This window comes from Rhynchophorus ferrugineus, unplaced genomic scaffold, assembly GCF_030347505.1.
Source record: "Rhynchophorus ferrugineus isolate W39M unplaced genomic scaffold, kcgeb_rfMv2 rfM8, whole genome shotgun sequence".
In the NCBI taxonomy this organism is placed as follows: domain Eukaryota; kingdom Metazoa; phylum Arthropoda; class Insecta; order Coleoptera; family Curculionidae; genus Rhynchophorus; species Rhynchophorus ferrugineus.
This window is the reverse complement of record NW_027472587.1, coordinates 29,831,949-29,846,322: the sequence shown is the minus strand read 5'-3', so window position 1 is coordinate 29,846,322 and position 14,374 is coordinate 29,831,949. Positions and strand designations below refer to the sequence as shown.

The following is a 14,374-nucleotide window of genomic DNA, read 5'->3' as shown; positions in this document are numbered from 1 at the left end:
AGTTATTTCATCTAAATTTGTGATGATAAAACGTTCCAATATTGCCGCGTCAACTCTGAGTTTTATTTCAGTTTGGCTTTGACATAGAATAAAATTCTAATCTAAATAAAATAATTGAACAAAAATGTTATCAAATATGATTTATTTTAACATTATCGTACATGTAAAGACTACAGTTAATTATACAGCCACAAGAGTTAATAGGTTAGAGTTATAATCTCTTATCAGCATTGCTTTCAAGCATTTGGCATAGGTCTGACAATCGGACGAATTTGACAGGCTCATTTGTTTACACGTTCGAACTAATCAGACAGCATGGTGTCTATTTTTAATTAGAATAAAATGAGAAGGAAAATATCGTCTGATTCTGAAAGGAATTTACAAATTGCAGCAGGCAGGTCAATTGAAAAGTCCCTGACCTACCATAGCAAAACACATTTTTTTGCCAAAATTAGTTTTTCTTTTCAACATAATTCCCTTCAAGGGGAATACACGGATTATAGTGACCCTTCAACTTTTCGATAACATTTTTGTAGTACGATTTGTCCGTCCATCCAAGACAAGTTTTTGCTTGAACTGTATTTTTTTTTCTTCATAGAGCAATATTTTATCAACACGCGAAATTCCTTTTTATCCATTTTTTTCACAGTGACAAAAGTTCCTTCACTCAAAATGCTATAATTATATTTATATATATATATATATATATATATATATATATATATGAAAATATTTATTCTTATAATGCTTGATTGTTGAAAGCAGATAATCAGGATTGTAGACTTTTGAGGTTGCAAACCCAGTCGTTTATACGAAATAATGTAAACGATTACCATCAGATCATACCAGAATCATCAAGTGTCAAGAGTGTTAAGTTCTGCTGTCACCGTTGCCACGATAAAAATCCTTTTACAGGTTCGTTGGTTTTACGGCTGTACATTCACTAGTGCTATTCATTGTAATACCTAATAAAATAACTGCGTAATTTATTCAGTATATAACTAACAATAAAAAGAGAAAAATAAAATATTTTTAACAAAAATATTGAACCAACTTCAAAAAATAAATAAGGAACTCTCTAAAAAGTAAAAAATAATCAAACTTTGATTTTTAACACAAAAAAAAAACATTTTAAAATAAAATATGTACATAACAATCGTTATAATAACTAAAAAAATTAAATAAAAAAAATATTTAATTATAAATATAATTTTGTGGCATACACAAAATTAAATTACGAACAAATCTAATTTGTTGCTCAGAAATGACTTGATCAGTTGGTAGTAGGGTTCTAAACCCAGTCGTTTATAGGAAATAATGTAGATGATTATCATCAGATCATACCAGAATCATCAAGTGTCAAGAGTATTAAGTTCTGCTGTCACTGTTGCCACCGGTTCCTCGGTCTGGGTCAGTTAACTCTGAGTTTCGGTTCCTATTCCCCCGCGCCGATTATGTTTTAGGATATTTTGTCAATGATGTCATTGTCGTACTTACTATCGATTGTGTGTTCATCCGCGCTGGGTTATATCTATGTTCTTAGGACGACGTTTCGGCAGATTCTCATCCGCCATCTCCAGGTCTTGGTTTTTCTTTGTCTAATGCACGTTATATTATCTGCGCTGGTCTCTTTTTTTGACGACATGGGTTCATATACCTGAGCGGGACATTGAATTTGACTGACTTTGTTGTGCTGTGTCTCCAGTATCGCTAGAAGGAAAACCCATGGGTAGAAGAGAGAAGAGAGCCAACCCAGACAATGTGTGGAATAGTGTGCGAGTGTAAATGATAGAATGGAATGGAAGTTAATCTAAAAATAACCAATAAGGACTGCACTGTGTCGTCAAAAGAAAGTTGATCAGTTTGATCAAAAACCTGACAGAAGTTTACTAGGTCATATCAACGTGATAGCAATAGAATCTGAACTGAATAAAACGTAACAAATATTTCTTTGCAGCCGAACCACAATAGTTTTTGTAAAGTATGAAAGACTTACTGTTATGTTTAGCTTAATTTAGTCTAGTTAAATTATATATTGAAAAATACATAGTTTTGTATTAAATTAATGGTTACTATAGGGAACCAGTATTCAATAAAATAGCGAACATATGAAAAATGTTCCCGCATTTGATTTTGATATGTAGTTTATTTTGACTCTGATATATAACAATATTCTAATGCAAATAAAGCAATTAAACAAAAATGTTATAAAATATAATTTATTTTAATATTATAGTACATTTAATGCATATATTATCGAATAAATTAAACAACAATTAATTATACAGCCACAATAGTTTGTGGGTTAGAGCTGTTTTACTACATTTTTATTGAAATTGAAGAACTTGAGATGCTAATCCACCTAATTAACAATTGTATTTCCAAGTATTGTATTTTACTTTCCAATCTAATCTAATGAGAATATATTTACTTTTTCATGCTTTGTTCTTGTTTCCTTCGCTACTGTGTTTCCTTGTCAAGTCATTCTAATATTACCGTATTTGTCCTTAGTTTTTTTCTGTTACTATTTGTATATATTTTTCTTGATAAAATTAAATGTATTCACTGCGTCCTCACTCATCCATTTATCATATCTGCAAAACAGTGAGTATTAATTGTCTCCTTAATGATTTTAAACAAATGCTGAATAATTACAAATATATTTATGCATATAGATCTTTCACACTCTACAATATTATTTTCTACAGTTATTCTGTATTAATTACATACCCGCCTTTAATTGTTGCCACTATCACCCTGTTTTCTTAATTGTCCACTTTAAATCAATCATTATTAAGAAATAATTATATCATTAAGTTAATTATATATTAAGAAATATATTAAGAGAGCTATCACTTTGTCAATTACTATGCTGTTTGTTTCTATTTTAACATAAAATTTTTAATCTAAGACTTAATTTATGTTATGCGAGCCATTCCTTAATTACAGCCGTTACCTATCGACTTGTTGGGAATTTTTTCACCAATGTGCAACGGTATGGTCCATAACAACAACTGATGGTTCTTTCCACCTTTAACTGTTGATTTTCAAAGCCGAGCAAGAAATTATGGCTTATTTCTCCACGGTAGTCGTTGTACTCCTGTTTCTAGCTCGAAGAAAAATATATCTGCAATGAATTATTTACATAAATGCTATAGTTAATAAAACCTAATAAAATTTCCAATCAATGCTAATCAAATTCTGAACTTTACCTTTTTTCCATCAATTCCTTTTTATTTTTACACTTTTTTTATTAGCGTCTTGCCAAAGGCGGCTTAGGGTTCCATTTAAAATATTTATGTCTAAACATAAATTGAAATAATCGGTCTTCCTTTTCGCGGGTTATTTTTAAACTATTTAAATCCTATGTTTCTTAACATAGTATATTGACTTACTAAACTAGCAGTTATCTCTGAAACAATTATGTTTATTTCAGATATATTAAATTATGTTTATGTTGAAAAAACTACTCATTGTTTTTATAAATTTCATAAATTTAATCTCAAATAGAACTAACATCAAGATATGTAGGTGTTTTCCTCATGGTGAATCCAACATTACATTGTTTTCCTTTTTTTGGGAGATTTTAGTACCAATATTCAGAGCAGCTGCAACAAGATAAAAATATTTCCCATAAAAACCCCAGCAACTTAATACTTATTAGTAATATGGTAATTCCCTGTACAGCGCATTTTACTAGTAACAAAGGTATCATTCCTGTTCGAAGTTATTGACTAGATACCTCATCTCTTTCTGACTGACTATTTATTAGCTCCGAGATAGATTCGATCAGATTAATCACAAACATTAAGCAGGGATTTCAAATTTATCAAAATAAACAAGGCGCCAAAACAAAGTTTGCCGGTTTGTAACCTGTTATGTTTCATATCACTAATGTTTTTGAGAATTCTTTAAGCATTTGACAACTAGACGAATTTTATATAGGTTAACTCAGTTACATCACACAACATCGTGACTCTTTTTAACTAGAATAAATTAAGAAATACTAATAAAAACGAATTTACAAATTGCAATAGGCAATATGTTATACGTCTTGATGACGCCAGTTCACTGCTATTTTGAACAGAACATTTTTCAGTGTAATCGATTAATTCGCATTAACTTAACAATTTGTAGAATGAATTCGCAGATTATGTATTAAACTATTACGAAAGTCTATACATCAAAATAGTGGTTTTGTTTATTTAAATTCATTCATTAATTTAAATATATTTATTTTTAATAAATATATCTCTTTTTAACAGAAAAATTAGTCGTATAAAATAATTCAATACTCAATACAAAATTCAATACCCAAACATGTGTTTTAACAGATTTTTTCTTGTATTTTTCAGACAAAATAATGCCCAACAAGCAATTAGTCATCTTCATCTCGCTAATGGCCTTGACCGTATGCTTTTCCCTTTCGGAAAAGGTCACCTGTAACAGGCCAGACGTATTCAAAAGCACAGAATCCTTGCACGAGTACATTAAATGTCTTAGGATCACCACAGGGCCTGAAAGGTATTTATAACTCATACTAATATAAACTGTTTTGAGTATATTTGTCCGAGATAATATCCATTATATTTTACGGTTTAGAATACAAAAAATTATAAAAATTATGTTACAGATACGTCATCTATGTTTGTGACGTCAAAACGTCCCAATGTTGCCGCATCAACTCTGAGTTTTTATTGAGTTTGTTTTTGATATACAACAAAATTCTAATCTAAATAAAATAATGAAACAGAAATGTTATCAAATATATGTAGTTAATTTTAAGTTTATAGTACATCAAATGCATATGAAGGACTTAAAACTACAATTATGAACACAGTTATAATAGTTCGTAGGTTAGAGTGGTTTTATTATATTTACATTGAACTCATTTCCACAACACCTATGACGTAAAGTTCTACACGCGTTTTTTATGTAGCCGTGTCCCCTTGGGGGCCCAATCCACCTAATTAATAATTATATGTCAAAGGAATGTATTTACCTTTCTACGTTTAGTTCTTGTTTCCTTCGATAGTGTGTTTACTTGTCATCTTGATATCACTGTATTTTCCACTTTTTCTGCTATTATTCTTATTAAAATTAATCTCTGAATTCTGCCAAATGCATTTGCAATATCTACAAAACTGTTCTGAACAATTACAATCATATCTATGCATACAAATCTTTCACACCCTACAATACCATTTTCTACAGTTGTACTCTATTAATTTTGTGCATATCTTTAATTGTTTCCACTCTCATCACTCTGTCTCAGGAATTTTCAAAATTGCACAGCACTGTCACATATCCTGAAGGTTTCCTTTAGTCACTGTCACTTTTCGAGTTACTGTCCAAGTCAATCACTAAAGTGTTTTACAATATGTCTGAAACATGTTCACGATTCCACCATTTATCACAATTTATTCCTCTGTATATCCTGTCAAACATAACAAAACCTAATCAAATGCTATTGCAACTTTTACCTTTTTCCATCAATCTTTGGTCTCTTTGCACTTTTTTTGTTAATGTCTTACTAACAGTGCCTCAATGAACCATTTTGAGATATCAAAATTTTACCAGGATACACAAAGTCAAATAATTTATCTTCTTCTATTTTATTGTACGCGCTTAAAAATGGAATTCTTTTTAAGGCAATATCTGAAAGTTCCATTAGACCTCTTCGAGGGTTATCTTTAAACCATTTAAATCCCATGTCTCGTTAGAGTGTATGAAGATGCCTTACATTATGTTTATATCGATAAAATAGTTTGTGTACCCGCTGTTCTTAAACATTTCGTATATTTTACCTCGAATAGAGAGATGGTCGAGATTCGTCAATCACTTGGTATGTAGACGGATTTTCTTGGATGAATCTAACATATTGTTCTTCATTTTGTAAACGATGTTAGTCACAGTACCCACACTAATTTCAGCGCAGCAGCGGCACTCTAAAAATTGTATCTATAACATTTCAGCAACTTATTTAATATCATCAATATTCATCATTATATCATATTCATATCATCATATAGGCTAGTCCGGATTCACGTTCGATCTTATCAGGCATCATTATGTCTCTTTTTAACTAGAATGAAATGAGAAGGAAAATATTGTCTGATTCCGAAACGAATGTACAAATTTCGGAAGGCACTACATTAAACATCTTGATCATCTATGTTAAAAAACTTTGAACAGGCTATATGTAAAATTTAAGTATTATACAAAAAAATGAAATATATATACGAGGGGACTATTTATATTGACAGTATTTGCGGCTTTTGATGGTTTTTTGCCATGGCCTTGACCATAATTCCCATTAGTCACATTAAAAGAACTGACCAAAGTTAAAAGAACTGATATAAGCCTAAAGCAAACCCCGGACTATTTAACAATTAATATTAATTTAACAATTTTTAGAATGAATTCACAGATTATGTACTAAACTGTGACGAAAGTCTATTTCATCGCAATAGTGATTTTTTATTTGAATCCATTTATTTATTTAAATATATTATTTACAATAAAAATATGTTCTTCTAACAGAATAATATATCGTACAAACTAATTGGATTAGCTCTATATTCATTACCTAAATATTCATATAAACGCAAAAAGATTTAGGCTGAAGCCAGCTTTTCTAAATTTAGCCACTTCCTTTGGTAATATTCCTGAGGGTTATGGTCAATAATACAAGAAATTATACTTTTAAAAACGCATAGTCGACTGAAACGTACTATGTAAGTTTGGCCACTTGTCCTTGGTGTGATTCCTGAGTATTATGGTCTAAAATACAAGAAATTATATTAACAAAAAAACAAAAAGCATAGTCGAATAAAACGCACTACGTGATTTTAAATCTAATAATTCTAAATGTTGCCCGATATATTATTTGTCGAACGCTTGTTAAACAAAAAGATAAAATATGCAAATACTATAAAGTATCGTCAGTTACCCAGAAAAGTGCGTAACACTGACATCCAATCGATTATAGATCTAATTTCAATTAAGTATAATATTTCATTGCATTTTGATGTATAATATTTAATGATATTAAATTGGATTATATCAAGGAAGACGAGATAAAAGAAAACAGGGGGTCGAAGAGATGCTACAAAAATATTATATCAATTTAATTAATCCTGATAATTAATATATTATAGATTATAAATCATTTTACTCAACTTTCATAGAAGCAATAAACTTTTTTGATGTTATTTATGAACGTGAATTAATCGTGAAGATTTTTTAATAAATTAAAGGATTTTTTTTATTATATAGGATCGATCGAAATATAGTTCGATTTGAAATAATTTCTTAGCTGTTGAAATATAAATGAGAATTTGTATATATTTCAAATTATGTCATTAAGATGATTGCATTTATTTTTTATCAGTGATATCTATTGGTTAACATATTATCGATTTAAAAAAATGTTAAATGACTTAGCCTAACCGTTAAATTTAATGATTTTGACTCATTTCTATATAAAATAACAGTTTCCCAGTTAGTATTATTGAGTTATTCAGTGTATCCAGAAGCTCAAAATTACATTTTCGATATTATTTTTGTTCGTTTTCGTTTTTTAAATAACAGCCAGACATTTGACACCACTTAACATTTGAATATAATATCTCAAAAAAGCGTGTTTTAATACCCTGTATATTAAATTAAGCTACGAACGACGATCTTATTGATTAATATAATTTATCTAGCTAAATGCTCTTATACAAAGATCGACATTTTAAGTGCATGAATAATGTAAAATGAAACGTAAAATAAAGTATGATCAAACAAATCAACAAATATTTAAAACTTCTATCATCACAAGCTGACTACTGACTATCATAAGAATTGACTGAAAATGCCATTTTGAATCGTTTCAACTTCTAGTTTCATTCTTCTTCTTTGAAGATCTTCCTAATTAAGAGTACATTGTGTTTTGGGTTATTCCAGAAGAGCCATCCACATTAGCAACGTGTAGTATATTACGAATTAGCAAAACTGAATGAAACTGTTACAAAAAAAACGTATTATTTCACTATAGACTAGCAATAGCGAGTAACAGAGAACAGAAAATAAGTTCTTTTACATGATAAAACTTCACTACATCTTGAAAAGGGACACTGTTATAGTTCGAATATGAAGTTCTGTCCCACCCAGTATATTTACCAGACGTAGCGCCTTATGATTACCACTTGTTCAGATTCATCTAGCATATATGGTTTGACATACAGTTTTGAAATGCTGATACTAATATAGCTTTTTTGGTACGTTAACTACGATACATAGTACGATATATCGCCTTGTTGATAGAAGAATGGTAAAAAGTTATAGAAAATGTATTTATGTAGATGATTTTTTTAGAGTATTTATTTATGAAAGATGTATTTGTAATATGTAATATGTATTAATATAATATGTATTATGTAATTTTTCATCAGTATTTATTTCCTAGCTTAAAATAAAATTAAACCAATTAAGCTAAAGTTAAGAATAGAAGTACATTGCTTCCACGTTGCTGTCATTTACCAACATTGTTTCAAGTTTTGAGGAGAAATCTTGGAATACTTTGAAAATAAGACACATCAAATGTATATACCCTTGATTTCGAGATCATCGTGCAGCTTTTCGTTGGATACATAGCGACAAGCATTGGTAATTTATCGTAGAACTCTTGTTTGGCTGCGATGGTTTACTAGTTGGTTTGATGTTTTAGTACAATTCCATATTTTCACTAAATAGGCCCAAATTGGTTTTACTAGTAACTAATAAGCCTCCTAAATCTCCTCGATTTTTGGCCAAGTTACAATCTAAATGTACGTCGAGGTACTTAGTTAATTCTGCTTGAAGAAGCGGACATCCATCAAGTGATATAATTAGATTTGTGTCATTTCGCCGCAACGTAAATTTAATATGGAGAAATTTAGAGATATCAAGCTGTATTTTCCAGTTTCTAGACCACTTTAGATCTGATTGACTGCTACTTGAACTTTTTCTACAACATTGGGTAAAGATATATCTTTTTATGATAAATGTGTCGTCAACAAGTGTTCCAAGTACTGTTTCTTTTGTTTTTGGGATATCATCAGAGTAGAGCAGATACAGGGGTCCGAAAATACTACTCTGAGGAATTCCTGAATATGCTGAGAATGCCTCTTCAGGTGATACTTTAAATTTTCTCTCGAAAATATGTGATTCCAGCAGTCAACAGTAATTTCGCTGTAGCAATTTGCTCATTTTGTAGCTTAATCTCAGTCAAAAACTTGTGGGAATTCCAGAATTATTACAAGGCAGTATTTATTTTCTTTCAATGCTTCCTATAATGTCTTGTTAAAGCGAAATAATAATCAGATATATGAAATCGTTTAATATATAGTGAATAGAAAATATGTCTTCAATAAGGTGACTTCCCCGTATAGGATATTGCCATGCATTCGTTTAGCTGGCTTCGAAGGAGGCCATCTCCACAGTCCATTGTTACATAACAAACATAAAACGCCTCTAATATGGTTAACTATATTGTTCCAGATACGGTAAAAGATCAATCCTTCCTACAGGACCATTCCTGCAGAAGCTCCATCCGAAACTGGCCAACTACGACAAGGATTACGTCGAGGAATTCCTCTATCAACTACTGAACACCGACCATGATCTGATATAAGGACACACATACACACACTCATCGAGATTAATTTAACTTTTGCAATATTACGTTTTCTGTTCTCCAACCTTTATTAGATTAGTATTATCAAGCATTTATTTAGTATTAGTAAAAACAAACAATTTAAGTGATAAAACATTGATGCAAATAATGGAGTTATTTGAATTTAGATCAATAAGTTGTGTAAAGAACGTCCAACACTAAACTATTATCTTAAAATGTTTTTTTATTCCAACCAAATCAACAAGACTGTTGTTTTAATTTATTTTTACCATTATTAATTTATCTTCTAAATATAATATTTATAATATGTAAATAAACACAATTGATTAACGAGTTTGATGATATAAAGCTTGTTAAAAAAATCGAGATTTTAATAAAGCTTTTGGCTGGATATATCACAAACTTTTAAATCATCTCAAATCGAATGTTATAGGAATGGACAAGACGATGACGAATGTTCATTGTACGTCGTTGTCATCGTCCACTGTTTCACCCAGTATAATTATGACGTTCTTCAAAGGAAATATGTATAAGTATAAAAATATAATAATAAAATAGAGTTTACGCTTAAATTAGTTTAGTTTATTCACTAATCACTTGTGTCTCTTTTTTTATCAGTATTAAAATAAAACTGTGTGAAGTACAAGAAAGGTTTTTTGTTTCTATATTTTGTTTGAACAATTTGTGTCTATAGTCTATTTGAAACAGTAGTGACACGGATGACCTGTCAAAACGTCACAATGTTGCCGCAGCAAATCAACTTTTAGTACATTTTGGCTCTGACATATAACAAAATTTTAATTTAAATAAAATAATAAAACAAAAATGTTATGTATTATAATTTATATTAACATTATGATACATCTAATGCATATATTATCGAAGAATTTTAAACTACAATTAATTATACAGCCACAATAATTTATAAGTCATGAGATATTATATTATATATGGATTTAACTTTTTTCCACGCTAGTATAGGTAGGGCTCTAGGCGCATTTTTTATGTAGTATATTTAGTTTCATGTATCTCCCGAAGGCCTAATTCACCTAATTTATAATTGTATACTTGATAAATTTATTTTATTTTCATTAGAGGCCATATATCCACCGATGCAATGTATCCTTTTAAAAATATTATGATATTACTATATTTCTCTTTAGTTTGTCCTGTTACTACTTGTACAAACCTTTCTTCATAAAACTAAATTTAATCACAGCATTCATTTGCCATTTCTGCAAAACAGTTGATATTATTTCTCTCCTCATACATATTAACCAAATGTTCATGTATATTCTGAGCAATAACACATATGCTCATAAAGCCTGCACACTCTATAATACAATTTTGTGCAATTAAATTATATTAATTGACTTGACCTTTGCTTGCTTTGCTTTAATTGCTGAACTTTAGTTGTTTCCTCTTTCATCACCCTGTCTTGGTAATTGTCAGCATTGATTATAAACCAACATTCATTAAGTTTTATTCAATCACTGTCACTTTCAGAGACACTAATCAAGATAATAACTAAACTGTTTATTTCCAATCTATCAACAATTTGCTCAATATTCTACCATTTATCAATTTCTTCTTCGATAAACTAACGTTCAGTAATCTGATTTACCATGTATCTTTTCCCGGGCTTATTTATAAAAAAGTAAATTACATAAAATGCAATTGAATATTTCATATATATTTACTGAATAACAATTTGAAATAGTTCATTCTTTAACATGATTTCCTCGAAATTTATTTTATGTACTTTAAGCCATTCCTTAATTGCAGCCTTTGTTGATGCATTTGTTGTTATTTTCCCCACTAGTGTACTATATGGAGCATTGTGCATAAAAATAACTGATTAAGTTCTTTAAAAGCTGATTTTCAAACTACTGCAAAAACAACTTATAGTTCATTTCTCCATGGTAGTCACCCTTGGACTTAGAAGAAAACACTATTTCTGCACCAGGGATAAAACCATTCCTGTTTCCAGCATGAAGAACTATATGTCTGCAATAAATTATTAATAAATGTTATGACTAACAAAACCTAATAGATAGTTATTCCAACGTTTACCTCTTTCCATCAACTTTTGTTGTTTAACACTAAGAGCGATCCAATTGTAGTAAATTCTTCCTTGATTTATTAGTTATATATTTTTAAAAATTGTACTCTTTTAAAAGCATTCTCTGGAAGTTCCATTATATCCCTTCGTGGGTTATCTTTTCACCACTTAAATCCTATTTTACCCAACAGTTTGTGAAAGGATGTTCTACATCCCTCAAATAGCTGTATATGTTTTGGTTTTTTATGGATACTTTCCAGACTGACAATTTTCTCTGAAATAATTATAAAATTATTTAATTATTTATTATAAAATTTTAAAGAATTTTGCAGACGTTTGACAAACGGACAAACTTTTACAGCCTCTTTCGGTTACATGTTCGAACTCCTCTAACAGCATTCTATCTTATTTTAAATAGAATAAAATGAGAAGGATATTATTATCTGACTGTAAAACGAATTTATAAGTTTTGACAGACACATATTGAAACACGTGTCACTACTGTTTTGAATTGACTACATATATTATTCAACAGTCAACCGACGAGAAATATATAGGTATATCGTTTTTGACAATTTTAAAAAAATATCGATATATCATTTTATTGAAGGAAAAAAATTAGATAATTATTATTAGACATAATTATAACAACACATAATTATTGCAACCAATGGAATATTTTTAATAAACCTGTATAATTAATTAAGTAATCAAACACTCTAGGACTTTAAAATTATGTAGCAATTTTACAACGTTTCTTATAATGTTTAAGAAATATCTTTAATTAAAAAAAATGTTGAAGAATATCGGCAATAAATATCGATATTTTTCGAAGGAAATAACGATATATCGATATTTTTGCGGCATCCCTATCAACGTTTATTTAATTATTTCCACGATACAAACTGAAATTGATGTGCTCCTTCTGTCTAATCCAGTTACTTCTTTGAGTCTGACATTCTATTGTCTAATCTATCCATCTATGGTCTAATTTAAGTACATATTTTTGCCAATTTTCCTCCTATATAGGTATCTTTCCGACCTTTCTTTTTATATTATTTTTACTTTTTTATACATGGATAAAATATTATAAACACTTGGCATATATACAATATTTATTAATTAATGAGGTGTTGAGCCAGCAGATACTGTTGTTACGGCTGCAATTATTTTCGAAATAAATTTGTTGCGTGAAGAGTGTCCACCGAAATATCATCCCATTTTTGACTAAAACATCTGCCAATTTCTTCAGTGGAACTGGAAATCTACTCCCGACTCTCTGCTCCTCATCATAAATCTCCTAATAACGTTTCAATTATATAGAGGTCTGAAGGTTATGCTGGGTAAAAGGTTTGATGATATTCCGATAATCTTTACACCGAGGCTGAAAGTTTTCGTCTATGGATATGGGCGTATTATCACCTTGGCATATAGCAATGTTTGACAGCAACGTGCTAGTGACAGAAGAAGTTCTTCATTGAGGAAGTCGAGACATTCTTTTAGAATGAGAGTATCTCGAGATTGCCGGCCAATCCAAAACAGAACCTCCTTTATGAATGACTAACAGGGATTCCGAATCGTAAGCTTCTTTTAGGGTTTTCCAACATAAACCTGGTAAAATTTACTACTCCTATATTGCTCATTTTTATCAGATTTCCTGCAAGATTTAATTATTAAGAACTTCGCTTGATAATCAATAAAACAGCCGAAAAAAATATGTGCTTAAACAAATTTTTTAGGGCAGTTTACTGAATTCTAATTTATTTTTAGATGTTGAAGTCGTATTTGATGTCAATCGCAATATAACACTGATTTTATCTTGTAAGGAAAATTTGATAAATAAAAATTAAAAAACTATGTTTTAGTGGTGGTAAATTTTTTTTTTGGGTTTGCTAATTTTTTATGCGAACATATAAAATTACTATTACTACTATACGTTAAAACTCATATTTATGGTGTTGATATATGTGGTTTTAATATACGTCCAATAGAGAGATTACTCCCTTTGAGAGGAGGTTCAGAAACTACATCGACCAAAAGAATCAACAGCTACTGATAGACTTCTCAATTTACTTGAATAGATATTTTGTTTTTTTATAGAAACATTTACTTAGTTAATGTTTTCTCCCTTTTCTGTTGAATATTTATTTATTCTATTTTAGTGTTTGATTCATTCCCATTATGAATATATAATTATATATATATATATATATATATATATATATATATATATATATAATTATGGTATATAGATTTTTTAATAAAGAATACCTCGAAATTTGCTTGTAACACAAACCCATAGATTTTGTTAATTACTCAACACTAGGGATGCAAAAAAATATCAATTTTTTGATATTTGGTACTTAATATTAATATCGATAAAAGAAATACCCATTTTTTTTCTTATATATAGATGTATCAATATATTTTTTAGAATATTGAAAACGATATATCGATATTTTTTGAAATTTTTTCAAAAAAATTAATTATTTTTCATAAATATTATAAAAAATTATTGAATTATTTTTTATAAACTGTTCAAATTGGTACTTAATATTAATATCAATAAAAGAAATATCGATTTTTTTTCTCCGATATATCGATATATCAATATATTTTTTAAAATATTGAAAACGGTACATCGATAT

General features: G+C 29.3%; 1 long non-coding RNA gene across 1 annotated transcript in view; it reads left to right on the top strand.

Annotated features, from left to right (window-relative positions):
- Nucleotides 1–10,314, top strand: part of LOC143200713 (uncharacterized) — a 47,902-nt gene extending 37,588 nt beyond the window's left edge. Inside the window, exons 2-3 of the long non-coding RNA XR_013006787.1 lie at nucleotides 4,356–4,524; nucleotides 9,529–10,314. This is a non-coding gene — a long non-coding RNA (uncharacterized LOC143200713). The remainder of the gene's footprint in view (nucleotides 1–4,355; nucleotides 4,525–9,528) is intronic.
- The last annotated feature ends 4,060 nt before the right edge of the window (nucleotides 10,315–14,374 follow it).